Here is a 14047-nt window from a genome sequence, read left to right as displayed (position 1 = left end):
GGTCTCTGTGGTGGATGGATGCCATCTTCCACCCTGGCTGCGCGAATTCAGGACCATTCTGAGTTCTGCGTGGTTTCTCTCAAAATGTCTGTCTCCACCACGGATGGAGTCACGTTTTGGGAAAAGCGCCTTCTGGAAATTCCGCCATTGCCTGTGTTGTGTTGTGGAATTTCCACCGTTAAAGTGTGGGCTAACAATGTGTCCACAACCTGGAGGTACCATATCAGTTCCCACTTGCCTCCCAAAATGCCGGTGGGTGTTTCTTGGGTCAAAATCCCACCACAACTTCCAAGACAGTCTTTCAACAGGGCGAAGTCCACTTGACTCTGTATATGGGGAGATGAAACAGCCGCCATTTTGGGCGGAGCCAGTGCTGCCCCTTGGGTAGTTCTTGAAAGTGAATTAAAGTTTTGGTGGTGCTCCCTACCCCAGAGTGCACCTAAGAAGTGCTGGTACTCTCCCATTTAAAGTATTGTAACTCTGTAGAGAAGCGTACTGAGTACCTACATCTTTAATACCCTGGTCGTGGCTAACAGGATGGCAGAGGTGGCAGTGGCGGGACATCTGCGGTGGAGGCAACTCCTACCAGGTTGGTGTGACCGCTGGTTGCAGAGATGGATATATAATGCAGTCTGTAAGGAGAATCCTCAAGTATCAAGCTCCTTCTCTACATGGGCTCTTTAACAGGGCGACATATTGAGGACGGAAAATGCAGTAAGTTGGATGAACTGCAATGCCAAAGTTACTTAGAAACTTACTACATAGTCTGTTTTCAAAAGAATAGCTTCCTTAAATTTTATCTCGGCTTGGTGCTGATGATGGCCTTGGGATGGCCTATGGCCGCCTGATGCCTGCATCACCTGTGCTGCAATGGCCTTTGCATCACTGGAGCTGCAAAGCCCTATGTTCTGTCAATTGACAACATCTAGATCTGCTTCTAAAATGAACTGTGTTGGTAGTTATCTGGCAGTTCCTCTCTGTGGGCAACCACCGATGGGCAATAGTGACAGGAACTACACCAAACTCTTCGCTTTCAGTGCAACTGCTCTCATGCACCAAAAGCACTTCACCAAAAGGGCAGATTTTACAGGAGAATCTGGGGCCTGAATAATTCAGCCGTTACATCGTCATACATCTGAGTTGACGTCACAGGCATATGTGATGCTTGATAAGGATATCTGAGGACTGAATATTTCTCTGCTGCCTTATCAAATAACTTCTGGGTTAACCGCCCAGGAGCATCTATGGTGCCACAAGAGCATCTGGGACTGTATGGGATTATTTGAGGTCTTACAGAATTACTGTATTTGAGACCTTTGAAGAATACTCAAGGTTAACTGTTAATCTTTGAGTGGACTTGGTGTACCACTGACCAGACAGTGATACGTATTAGGCATATTCTACCTGTGTCACTGTACTATTTCTCATAAAAGATCCATCCACAGGGGCACACATCCATTAACGGTCCTTCAGTATTAACCCCTTTTCCTCTTTCTACCCATAACACAATAGATAATTTGCATAAAATCTGAGCCACATCAGAGAGCAGTCTCTTCGAGAGGGATAACTGCTCATAGGTGCGCTGTCATCAAAACTTCCTCAATACCAAACCGCAGGTCATCGCCTACTTTCTGGCCTTGCACCTGCTCTCCCCATATACAGCCCCTTCCTACCTCATCAGTCTGATCTCTTCATTAGCTCCCTTTCTCTCCCCATCCCTTCAGTTAAACCCATTTACTTTGCACATCATTTCTTCAGCACCGTCCCAGATCAACCATCATCATCACTTTAAGAAATTGGGTTACTGGTTAAGGGTGGTGAAACCCTGCTCAAGCAGCAACCGCAATCCTTGTCATGGTCAAGTCAAAAGCAACCCTAAATTAACCTGTGCTCAACCCGGGGGTCGCATGGCACTGAGCAGTCAGGCTAAACTCAGAGGCAATGTGTAAAGTATTTGTGCAACACTTCAAACAGTAATAACATGAAAACACAACACAAGAATGATCCCACACAACTTAGAAAAATAGAGTAACTTTTAATAAATAAAACGAGACCAAAATGAAAAAATCCAATTAGTAGAAATTGAGAAATGCAAGTTTTAAGAGTTCTGTGAAAATAGCGCCAAAACACACAAAATGCCAACTGTGGATATCTGGTCACGCCGGACTGGGACAAAGTCAAAGTTCAGGCCAATATTGATGAAGTGGGGGCCGGCTACAGGGGCCCAGTTAGACCTGCAGAAAAAGAGTTCCTTAAATCCTGGTTGCGGAGCATTGAGAAGTCCAGTGTTGAGGATGCGTTGTGCAGCCGAGGCTCTGTGAGGTCCGGGTCAGAAATGTGTTGCACTGCATTGGTTATGGAAAACTGCTAAGCTGCAATGCACAGTCCCAAGTTGTTGTCAAGGATGTCGTCAGTGAGGGGCTTGCGGTGCGAGGGCCTGCGTCGAGGATGCATCCCTCAGTGACAGTTCAGCTGAGGCTGTGGGCTGCAGCAACGATGCGAAGTCCTTGCAGCAGGAAAGTTCACACAGCAGAGGCAATGTGTCAGTTCTGCTCGGGGTTGCGCTGCGCAGCAGAGGAGATTTGTTGGGTCTGCCGGGTCCACAGGTGGGCTGACAGAGAATCTCAAGGCCCACTTCCAAGGGTCCAGGACTTGGGGCACCACTTGGTAAAATAGGACTCACAGTTGCGGAGTATAGATGCTGGTTAGAAGAAAGTAGCCCTTGGAGTCACTCTGGTGGTCCTGGGTACAGGTTGCAGGTCCAGTTCTTCTCCCCCACGCAAGAGGGCAGCAGTCCTTCTGAAAAACATTCCAGCAGAGTAGCAGTCCTTTCAGCAGCATAGCAGTCCTTCTTCCCGGCAGAGTATATCCCAGGTCCAGAAGGGTACTGAAGAATTGGGTCTAAGGATCCAATATTTATACCTGGAGCCCACTTTGAAGTGAAGGAAACATCCAGAGGTGTCCACCCCCTTAGGGTGTCAGGCATCCTCTTTCTCTCTTCTTGGCCCCAATGTGCCTTGTCTCACAAAAGACCAGTGACAAACCCTTTCTGAGAGTGCTCAGGCAGAGCCTTTGTGATGTTCAAGTGTGGTAGGTGACAGCTCCTCCACTTTGTTAACCCAGAGTGCTCCACCCTGCCAATACCTATTTTCCCTTTGTCTCACTGTCTGGGAGCAATACACAAAGACCAACTGCCAATTACTCCTTGCCATGTGACCCAGGAATTGCGTGCAGGCACCAAATGATTGGGACCAGAAAATGCCAACTTCTAAAAGAGCATTGTCAGAATTGAGACTAGAAATCTGTCTTTGACATTAGAGAGGACTTTAAATTAAAATTATTTAGACACCAAACTCGACCTGTCCTCCTGCCTCCAGTTAGTAAATCTAATAAGGTAACCAGGGCTATCCTATAGGAGAAGTAGGCCTTGGAGTAGTGAAAAACAAATGTAAGAGGTTTTCAATACTAGGACATGCAAAATTTAAAAGTACATGTCCAACTTTTTAGACACACTGTACCCTGCCCTCTGGGCAGTTCAGGGCTAACCGCAAGGAAGGTTTTGGCCTGGCAAAATGTTTTTTTTGGCCGTTAGAAATAGCAATTTAGAAAAGCATGTGCAGGGTGCAATGGCAGGCCACAGAGATGTTTAAGGGTCTACTTAAATGGGTGGCACAATCAGTGCTGCATACCCACTAGTAGCATTTGATTTACAGATGGTGAGCACAGGTAGTACCGCTTTACATAGAACTTACAAGTAAATTATATAGGCAAATCAGGTGTAAGCCAATTCTACAATGTTTAGAGGAGAGAACACAAGTACATTAGCACTGGTTAGCAGTGGTAAAGTGCAGAGAGTCGTCCTAAGGCCAACATAAACAAATTCAGCAAAAAGTGAAGGGTAAAGGAAAAAGGGTTGGCTGTGCCTCTGCAGTGAGGCTCAGGTCCAGTAATCATCATCAAAATTTAGATATTGCGCATGTACCCAAGCATTTCAGGTGCTAAAAAAAGAGTCACTAGTCAGAGGAAGATTAGGAATGGCAAGTATTCAAGTCCTTTCTCAATGGCACCTGCCAAATTCCATCTTCTCTCTAGCTCATACACTTCTTCCTACTAAGATCCACCTTCAGCATCCTATGCCAGCTCTCCTTCACATAATTCCCACCAGGCTTATCCCCTCTCACACCCAAAGAAGGCTGCAGATGCCTGTCTCCCACCCTCAACCCTGTACTCTTTCTTTCCCCACCTCATTCGACTGGGGCAACCTTTCTTTCTTACTTGCCTCTTCTCACCTTACTTATTTTGCAACGCTACTCTTTCATTCCATTCTTGCAAACTGCTTTTGTCCTCCTTCTCCGTACAACCTGTTTGCTCACCCAAGCATGGCAGTCCACCCTCACTTCCTATTCTCCTCGCTCTCCCTCATTTCCACTCCCTTACGCAACCCCAAGGAAAAACCTTTTAAATCTCCAGTCCTTCTTTCCATTTCTCTGCCAGTCCTTATGTCCCCACATCCGGTTTAATCACTCCTTCTGGGCATTAATCCTTTGTCCCCCAATAACCTCAGTCTTCCTAAAAGCCTGAAAAGGTCTTGCATACCTTCCAACAATCTTTCAAATGTATCTTTATTTAAGAACTGGAGAACTGGTATGATACTACTGAACGACAAGAAGAAAGACTGGATAATCATTACTACATAGATCTAACTGAGGATAAACACCGCTCAGTTCACATATGTGCTAATATTGATATAGTGATGATATCTGGGGATGTTCTAGGGCATCAATGCTGGGCATCTGATGTAGGATCTGGACTGATGTATGGCTGCAAAGAGGGTGGTGTGCCAGGCTAGAAGCTATGTTAAGAAATATGACAGGGCGTGGGACCAGGCTAGATTATTTTGGTCTCTGTTAGGTTCTCCACCACTCTTCCTCTCTTCCTTGCCCACTCCCAATACAAACACACAATACAGAAGATGGCGTCTAGTAATGTGGAAAACTCAGTAATGTTATTTATTTGAAAGGTGCACTGCAAAAAATAAAATGTATTTCTTAGTAGTTTAAATTGCGTTTTGGTTGGGCTGGAAATTGAAAAATTCAATAAAAAAGTTTAAAGAAAAAAACCAGTGCCCAACTGCTACATGAATCTGTACTTTCTGGTTACATGATAATTCCCAGGAACTCTGATTTGAAGCGAGAATGTGGACTTTAGCTTTTGTGCACCGGATACTTCCAGCCTTGTTCCATGTCACTTTCTGTTTACCTACATCTCTGTCAAGAACAGTTGCATTCCCTTCATCTTGCCATCTTTTCTAACTTGTAATCATAAGTACTTTTCCAAACAACTCTGCCTTTTTCTGAACTTTTTTGTGACTATATTACACACATCACCCTCAAACACCTTGGGATGCTGCACTCAGGATCAGTGTTTATTTCATAGAATCAGAATTCATGGCCCCACTGAACCTATTTCAATTTCTCTTTTCATGCAGAACTTACATTAAAATTAGAAGTCCCACTAATATAAGTCAAATTCATAGACCTATGCTATAAAAAATACATATAATTCCACTAAATATAATGATGAAGAGGTAGTGTTTTCTCACCTTAGCATATGCCTCCTTTGCTCCTATCATCATTTTTAGTTTGAGCGCTAGCACCACAGTTATCACAACAATGTTTACTCTCTTGCTACTAGCATTTTATTATCCATCAGTACCATTGCTGATATTATGGATATTGCAATTAGTGCTAAGAGGTTTACTACTTGTAAATCTACTGTTAGTAGTTTACAAAACACTTCTGCTAATGTTATTGCTGGAATTACCTCTGAAATTTCTACTGCTATTTTTATTATTATATGCCTCTGCTTGGCTTAGTTCTACCAGCATTTTAAATGTAAAACAAACCCAATGTGACTCCGAAGGTATAGTGCGCCACTAAAATGCCCTTACCTCATCTGCCACATCGCTGAGAGGAAGCTTCCCTCCATCTTTCTCCAGATGAGTAACCTCGAAGCGACACAATATCATCAGGTTGCTGTATATAATTTTCAAAGTGTAAACCTGTTTGCTGATACTTTATCTTCAGGGTAGTAAAGATCCAAAGAATAGTCGCAGGGATACGGGATCTGTTGGGAACCAAAACATCTGTGATGTGTTCTGTAAGCAACGATGTTACAAGCCTTGACAAAGCCATTGAGTGAATCCCCATTGGCGAAACATGCGTCTGCTGACTGTTATGTACAGACTCTCTTTCTCCTCTTGAAGGGTGGACGTAGGTCCTCTGTTACAGAGGGAACAATTACTAGAACAGGCTGGTACAACCAGGAACAGTCTGCACCCTGGGTTTTCCCAGTTCTGGATAAGGCTCTGAATCATGGGAGGTGGAGTAATGATGTATTAGATTGTCCCTGTTAAGTCCAGCATCAGCCTGTGTCCCAGCCATCCTGATCTCCTGCCAATCCAAGAGCTGACCCTATCACATTTGGGTCCGAATTTAAAAAAAGTGGTCCTGTATTGAATGAAGCACCACTTTTCTTGTGCCCCTCAGAGCCCCTCTACTGCCTACATGTGTGCACCATATTTAATATATGGCGTACCATGGCCCAGTGTAGGGGTAATAATGTCAACATTTTTGAGGCTCCTGATGTAGTGCAGGATTAGCATAAAAATGTTGGCGCTAATCCTGCAGAGTACATAGAGGGCCACTGAAAACAATGGTATGCCCCCTTTTAACCCCTGCTCTGTGCATGCATTAAAAATAGCTGCTAAAAATGGCACAGTGGGGTCTCTTAGATTCAACTGCACCATTTTATGGTCCCTCTAACAGGGGATCTACCCATGCATACAATATGCCTGGCGCAGGCATAATGTGGCACAAGGGGATACAAAGTGACGCAATGCATGTATTGCACCACTTTGTAATTCTGGCATGGTGAATTTGGCTTCATTGAGCCACATTAGAGTCACACAAAAATTATGATAATGTGGCACAAGGAGGCATTAGGCCCTCTTAAATTTGGGCCTTGGTTTTAAATAGAAACATTGGGTGCACGAAAATGTTCATTAGAGCCACTCCATATGCATTCATTGATATATCATCAAAAAATTAACTTAAAAAAATATTTATTGAATTCAGCGGATAGTCAAAAAACACTATTCCAGCCAACACTTCTCTCAAAGCTTAAATGCACTTAAGTAACATGTAGTAATGAATTCCTAGTGATGCCTTGTGGGCAAAGTTTCATAACAGCATCTAGCGTGGGGGAAACTAGAACCTTTCAAGGTTCAAATGCTGGAGGTAAGGATATCTGTTAAGATTTATTTCACAACCTAATATCATTCCCAATAATTTTCGTCTCAGACATTGTACATAATACCAACTTAATGCCCTGAAAATAATTTAATGCGTGCAGAAACTTAGGCCCTGATTACAACTTTGGAGGAGGTGTTAATCCGTCCCAAAAGTGACGGTAAAGTGACGGATATACCACCAGCCGTATTACGAGTCCATTATATCCTATGGAACTCGTAATACGGCTGGTGGTATATCCATCACATTTGGGACGGATTAACACCTCCTCCAAAGTTGTAATCAGGCCCTTAGTGTCCTGCTCTGTGAATATTGATTACTTAAGATGTTGTAGGCCACCATTTTGCCCCCATGTTGAAAAGAGCGAAGTTGAGTACTCAAATGGGGAAAAAACCTGTGTCAACAATATTGACACATGCTAGGGTCTCAGGACAAGAGTCTCCTTTCTGGGTCAGCCAGAAATGTTGACATGGGTAGTAAAGCAGCACAGGCTACTGCACCAGAAACCTTTGACCCTACGACCTGGCAGTCATTTTGTGAGAATGGCTGACTTGTCAACTTCCCAGGCCCCCACAACATTCAGTTGTGTGTCACCATACTATTGTCAGAAATATGGTCCTACATAAATCGTGTGTCCTAAATACTGCTTATAAAAATATGATCTGATTTGGTGTAGATTTTGTATTAGAACTCCAGGGGGGCGATGCTGTAAACGATAATTAGGTCATGATATTTACATCAGGCAATATTTTGACAACGATATTCATATAACGCATCCATAAACCAGTGTAGATCTCGAGATGCAGCTGCTAAACCAGCTCATGGACTGTCCATTTTCATGAAGACGACATCATGCATGACAAAACAGGGTAAGGTGCAAAGGGGATGCCATTCAGCTCCTGACACATTAGCTGGATCTGGCATAACCATTGTTGGGTGGTGGATGCCATCTAACTTCCTGATACTTGGTCAATTTGAGACTGAGCTGCTCATGACCCGGAATAACCATAGCATATTTAATCCAGCTGTCTGACCTGAAATCATGAGTCAATGCCTGGACTGCCAACCCCAACCTTGGCATTCTTATTGAAGTTGAACTATCTTCGAAAGGCACAGGGGCACAGTTGTCTAGGACATTTTTTTGATTCGGAACATCATAGGCCTGTAGTCAATGCCTTGATACAATCACATCTGGGTTATGGTAATTCAATCTACCCTGGCCTCCCAGACTGCAGATGGTTCAGAACTTGTGAGCGTGACTCATACGCGGTAGGAGGAAAAGGGATCATATCATCCGAATTGGCTGACTGTTGCAGAATGTGTCTTGTTTATGTCTCCTGTTTTCATTTACCAGACACTTCGTCAAGCCTGTCCTGATTTTATGACAGGCAGGTTTGCTTTTTATAAACCACCACATTCTTTCCGATCTACCAAGAACTGGTTGTGCAAACCCCCAAGACAAAGACCGCAACTTTTATCAATAAGAGTTTCTGGTGGCCGTGGAAGGGCCAGGAATAACTATTTGCACTGGATCTACACACTCTTGCCCACCTACAGCTGTGTCAAGGGAACCGCCCCCCACCCCACTTGTGCCGCTCTTGTCTGTTTTATTTTCACTTTACCCTCTCTATTTGATTATAAATTTGTGATGTTTTATTTATAGCGCCAAGTAACTGTGGAGAATGAAAGGATAATGTTACCCTCTACAAAAACACTAGGAGCTTCATTTACGAGCCCGTTGCACCACCGCTTCGTAATTTGTTTTTTACGCAGCTGTGGAGCTAGCAGTGCACTACACTGCACCATATTTACAAACTGTAAATACAGTGCCTCCATGGCGTCGTTAGGGAAAGTGCGCCAGGCACAAGAAATCTGACGCATTGATGATGATCTAGCAGATTCTTGTAAATGAGACCCCAATGGCTTCATTTACAGGCAGCCTGCGCCACTGGTGTGTCACTTTTTTGACATACTGACAGCGCAGGCGGCAGGGCCATATCTGCAAAGCCACGCAAAGCCACTTTGCGTGGCTTTACATGGCATTTAGAAGGTTGCGTAAACCTGGGAATGCGCCAGTTTCCGATACCAACCCGGGGGGGTCGGGGGGGTGGAGGGCGTAAGGGTATTGCAACGGAGAGAAATAACATTATTTCTCCCTGTTTTTCATCTTTCTGTCCCACAAAGGAGGAAAATGCCGCAAGTGATTGTTTTTGTGCAGGGAGTTGTTCCTTCCTGCACAAAAACAATCATCCCAGCAAAGCAGATATCCTTGCACCATGGTGCAAGGGTGCTTGAGTTGGTGCATGGCATCAATTTGTGCGCAAGGGACAAGGACAGCAATGCTTGTAGATACGGCACATTCCTTCCCTTGTGTTTTGATGCAGGGCAGTGCAGCAAAAAGGCTTGCAATGCTGCCCTGCACCAAAAATTTGTAAATGAGGGCCTAAGGCTCAGATTCATGGACTTTGTAGCACAGGACATTGCAGCAAGTCACCTTGCTGCACTGCCCTGCGTCACAGGGAAAGGGCACGAATGTGCCAAATTGATCCAATACAGCACATTCCTGTCCTTTTCCCTTGCGCTGGTGCCATTTTGGCAGACTAGCGCCAATGCAGGCACTCTGATGTGATGCAAGAGTGCCTGTGTTGCATGCAGGACTGTTTCTGTGTAGGATGGGGCACTTTTCTGCACAAAAACAATAATCCCCGCAAAGCAGACATCCTTGCGCCATGGTGCAAGGGTGCTTGCGTTGGTGCATGGCAGCAATTTGTGCGCACGGGACAAGGACAGCAATGCCCTGTATCTTATAGATACGGCTCATTCCTTCCCTTGTGTTTTGATGCGGGGCAGCGCAGCAAAAAGGCTTGCAATGCTGCCCTCTGCCAAAACTTTGTAAATGAGGGCCTAAGGCTCAGATTCATGGACTTAGACTCATCCTGCGACAGGAAGGCTTTCCTTGGGTGTTGCGGTGGTTGTTCCCACACACAGAGAGAGGAAAACGCCTTGTGATTGTTTTTGTGCAAGAAGCTGTCCCTTCCTTCACAAAGGAAGGTGTCCCTTCCTGCACAAAAACAATCCTCCCTGCAACGCAGATACCCTTGCACCTTGGTGCAAGGATGTCTGCAACAGTACATGGCAGACCATGGTGAACTAGCTCAGGGGAAAAGGACAGGAATGCACCTTATTTTGTAGATACAGTGCATTCGTCCGCTTTACTTTTGACACATGGCAGTGCAGCAAGAAGGCCTGTAGCGCTGCCTTGTGCTAAAAGCTTGTAAATATGCTCCTAAATTTGGTGAATGGCCATCAAACTAGACAGTAGCTGTCCACCAACACTTTTGATATCTTCAGAGGAAATGCCATGACAGCCGTTTCTATTAGGGTAGAGAGATCACCCCTGAGAGTTCAGTGATCTCTAAATATGGCAGTCCTCCGTCCGTTAGAGTGGTGGATGTAATGCCCTCTGCGACCCTGAAAGACATTGTAAAGACAGTCAAAAACAAAATCAGTCCCCAAGGGTCATGTCCTAAGCAACTGAACAGACTAGGAGGCCACTGACAAGAAGAGTCTTAAAGTTGCTTAACTTTGATGAGGTACTTTGCACATGTACAGTTCTGTAACCAAATCATTTGCACATAAAAGGCCTAGATGAGCGGTGTTTGTGATGGGAAGAGCAGAAGCACTTAGTGGGTTGGTAATGTTTGAATATATTTCAGTCCTGTCTGTCATGGGGCCCTTGAATGCACATCCTTATCTTTAGTGGTGCCATGATCTGACTCCGAGAGGCCAAGTGTCAAAACCTCTCCCTCCAATCTATCCAGCAAGGCCCTGGGATGCCAGAGGTCTGTCGTTTTGGTTGTCCAAGTTTTATAGCTGTCGCTGGGGAAGGCACAGATGTGTTGCCCCCCAGCCCCCAGTTAAATGAAGCTTGAATTGAAACGGCAAACAAAAGCTATTTTATAACATGGAAATGGCCACTTTCTAGAAGTGGCATTTCCCCAGTACTACTGGCAGAACCACCCTTGCCATTGGAAAGGGTTTGTCATTGGGAATCTAATGATAGTAAACATGATGAGGCTGCTCCACTGCAATCCATTATTGAAGCTAGTATTAATTATAAACTTTCCCCCATATTAACCTATGGTCAGAGCAGCTCTCAATGGCATTGAAAACACACATGGGTATTCTTCACTCCATGTGCACATTTGCCCTGGCACACGTACAGGCCTGCAGGGGCAGGCCTGACACAAGCTTTGAGAACACCACAAGGGTACAGGTACACCCATACAGGCCTGCTGTGTCATCCATAGAGGCATTACAGGTGATGGTACCCTTTTGGATGTTTACAAGGCAGCCTCCTGGCTTGTGGGGCCTCTTGCAGTAGATGATCTTAAATTCAGAGGAGATGCCCGTGGCGATTGGCGGGGGGCAGAGAGGCTGAGCCATGTCTCGGTGAGGAAGAGGATGTCTGGGGAGTGAATGCCGGTGAGATCCCAGATCTCGATTGCATGCTTGCAGCGGATCTGGTATTAAGGAGCATGAAGGCAACACAGGGTGAGGTGTGTGTGGAGGGTGGTGTGGGAGGGATGCTGTAGGAGATGCAGCAGTGAATGCATGAGAAAGGACCTACTGTTCGATGAGGTGCAATACAGAGCAGTAGTGTTGGCAGTGTTCAGTGTTGAGGGCCAACAGGTTGGCTGACCTGTAGCAGTGGCAGTCAAAACGACCAAGGTCGATGGTTCTGGGTGCAGTCCAGGCATAGGTGGGCTTGTCTGTGGCACACTGGCAGCACGCCTGCTGCACAGTTACACAGCAGCCACGATTAGGTAGATCCTAAAATGGGAGGAGCATGGGGGTGTGGGTTCGATAGGGGCCGGAGAGCAGTAGGAGAAGTCAACGGGAGAAGCTGCTACGGATAGGAGATGGAGGGAAATGGTAAGAGCATCGGGGAGAGAAGAAGGAACACAACTATGGGCTCAAAATTACAATTGTGGGCACAAAGATTGGCATAGCAAAATGGGCATAAAAGCATGAAGGCACAAAAAATGGACACAGAAGACAAACAAGCACAAAAGACCAAGGGACAAAAGACAAAATGGGCACAGAGGTTAAACAAGTACAAAAGACCAAAGCACAAAGGGAAAACAGGCACAAAGGCAAAACGAGTACAAAAGACCGGGGACAAAAGACAAAAAGACTAGGCAGAGTAACAGAGAGGTCGCACATGACAATGGGCATAGAAGGCCAGCACAAGGACAAACAGGTACGAAGGAACAGCACAGAGAGGTGGCCCCTTACAGCAAGACGGCCAAGTCTGGCAGGGCCTTAGACTGGTCAGAAGACCAGTCCAAGGTAAGTGGAAGCTCGGGCTTAGGCACCTGCTCAATGGGGTGGGGCAGCGGTAGACATTAAGTAGGTCATCTGAGCGGAACAGCATAAGGGGGGGCAGGTGCTCTACTCATTGATAACACTTCAAAAGAATGGCAACCCAGTATTCCCTTGTGCTCTTGGGTAATTGTAACAAACAACAACGGTGCAAACAAGAGATTTGTTTAAATACACAGCTGTCCTGAATAATCATCTATTAGTTTGGTGACATATCTCTGTAACATCTCAATTCAATTGGTCCACAGACTTTATGGACCAATTGAATTGAGATGTTACAAATGGATATCACCAAACTAATAGATAATTATTCAAAACAACTGCTGTTCAAACCACCGTTGTTGTTGGCTACTCACAGATAACAGGATCAAGATTCACCAATATGCCAATGCACAACTCTTCTTGGAAGGTTCCTCTGCTTCAGACATCCAACTCATCAAACACTGCTTGTGCACCACCTGTTTCTGGATGTCCGGGCCATACCTGAAGTTCAAACTAAGACAGAATTCCTATTATTTGTCAAGAAGAACAAACAAAATACAGTAAGAACCTGAAAGAACCTTGACGACTTCGACCCCCAACTCTCATTGAATGCCAAATCACTTGGATTCGCCCGCTTCACTAACGTCTGCTACAAGGAACACGCTGCCAAAATAAACAAAGTTTTCTGGTCTCTCTTCTCAAGAAAGTCAAACTATTTCTTCCAGAAAATTACCTCAGACCTCCTGGTCAAGCCCTTGTACTTTTGCATCTGATAGTCGTGATTCCCTACTCCACGGCCTCCCAGACTCCACACTGGCACCCCTTAGGGGCATCCTAAATGCCACAGAACATCTCATCTAGTGCCTGAAGAAATATGACCACATCACTCCCACACTGATAGAACTCCATTGGCTCTTCTTGTCAGCCTGCACCATCTTCAAAACCAGCTGCATCATTTACAAAGCCAGAATAACCACCACCCAGCTTATGTCGCAGACAAGCTCACCATCTCTGGTGGTTCTCAGCACATCTGCAGTGAGGACACCGTCAGACTGCATACTAGGAAGTGTAATAAAGAAAAAATAAGGCATCAGGCTTTTCCCATCTATGATTCCAGGTTCTGGAACAACACCCCGGTATCCTTCATAATCACTGCAACACTGCTCCAATATAAGAAAGAGTTGAAGACTCACCTCTTCAAAGAATACTTTCATCAGAACAAATAAAGATTCCACAACACAGCTCATTATCCTATTACTCACTGACTTTAAGCTTACCTTTGACCCTGTACAGTACTCCGCTGCCTTTTCACTAGGTTTGTGCTATAGATATACTAAATACATACACAAACATACATACTGTAACAAATG

The 14047-nt window shown here is 45.1% G+C and overlaps 1 long non-coding RNA gene across 1 annotated transcript in view; it reads left to right on the top strand.

The window, feature by feature from the left end:
• Window positions 1-14047, top strand: part of LOC138265457 (uncharacterized) — a 29524-nt gene that overhangs the window by 1089 nt on the left and 14388 nt on the right. The gene's annotated exons all lie outside the window — the stretch shown is intronic.

Source organism: Pleurodeles waltl, chromosome 11 (genome assembly GCF_031143425.1).
Source record: "Pleurodeles waltl isolate 20211129_DDA chromosome 11, aPleWal1.hap1.20221129, whole genome shotgun sequence".
NCBI classification, from domain to species: Eukaryota; Metazoa; Chordata; class Amphibia; order Caudata; family Salamandridae; genus Pleurodeles; species Pleurodeles waltl.
The sequence above is the reverse complement of the archived record's forward strand: the minus strand, read 5'-3'. Positions and strand labels throughout refer to the sequence as shown.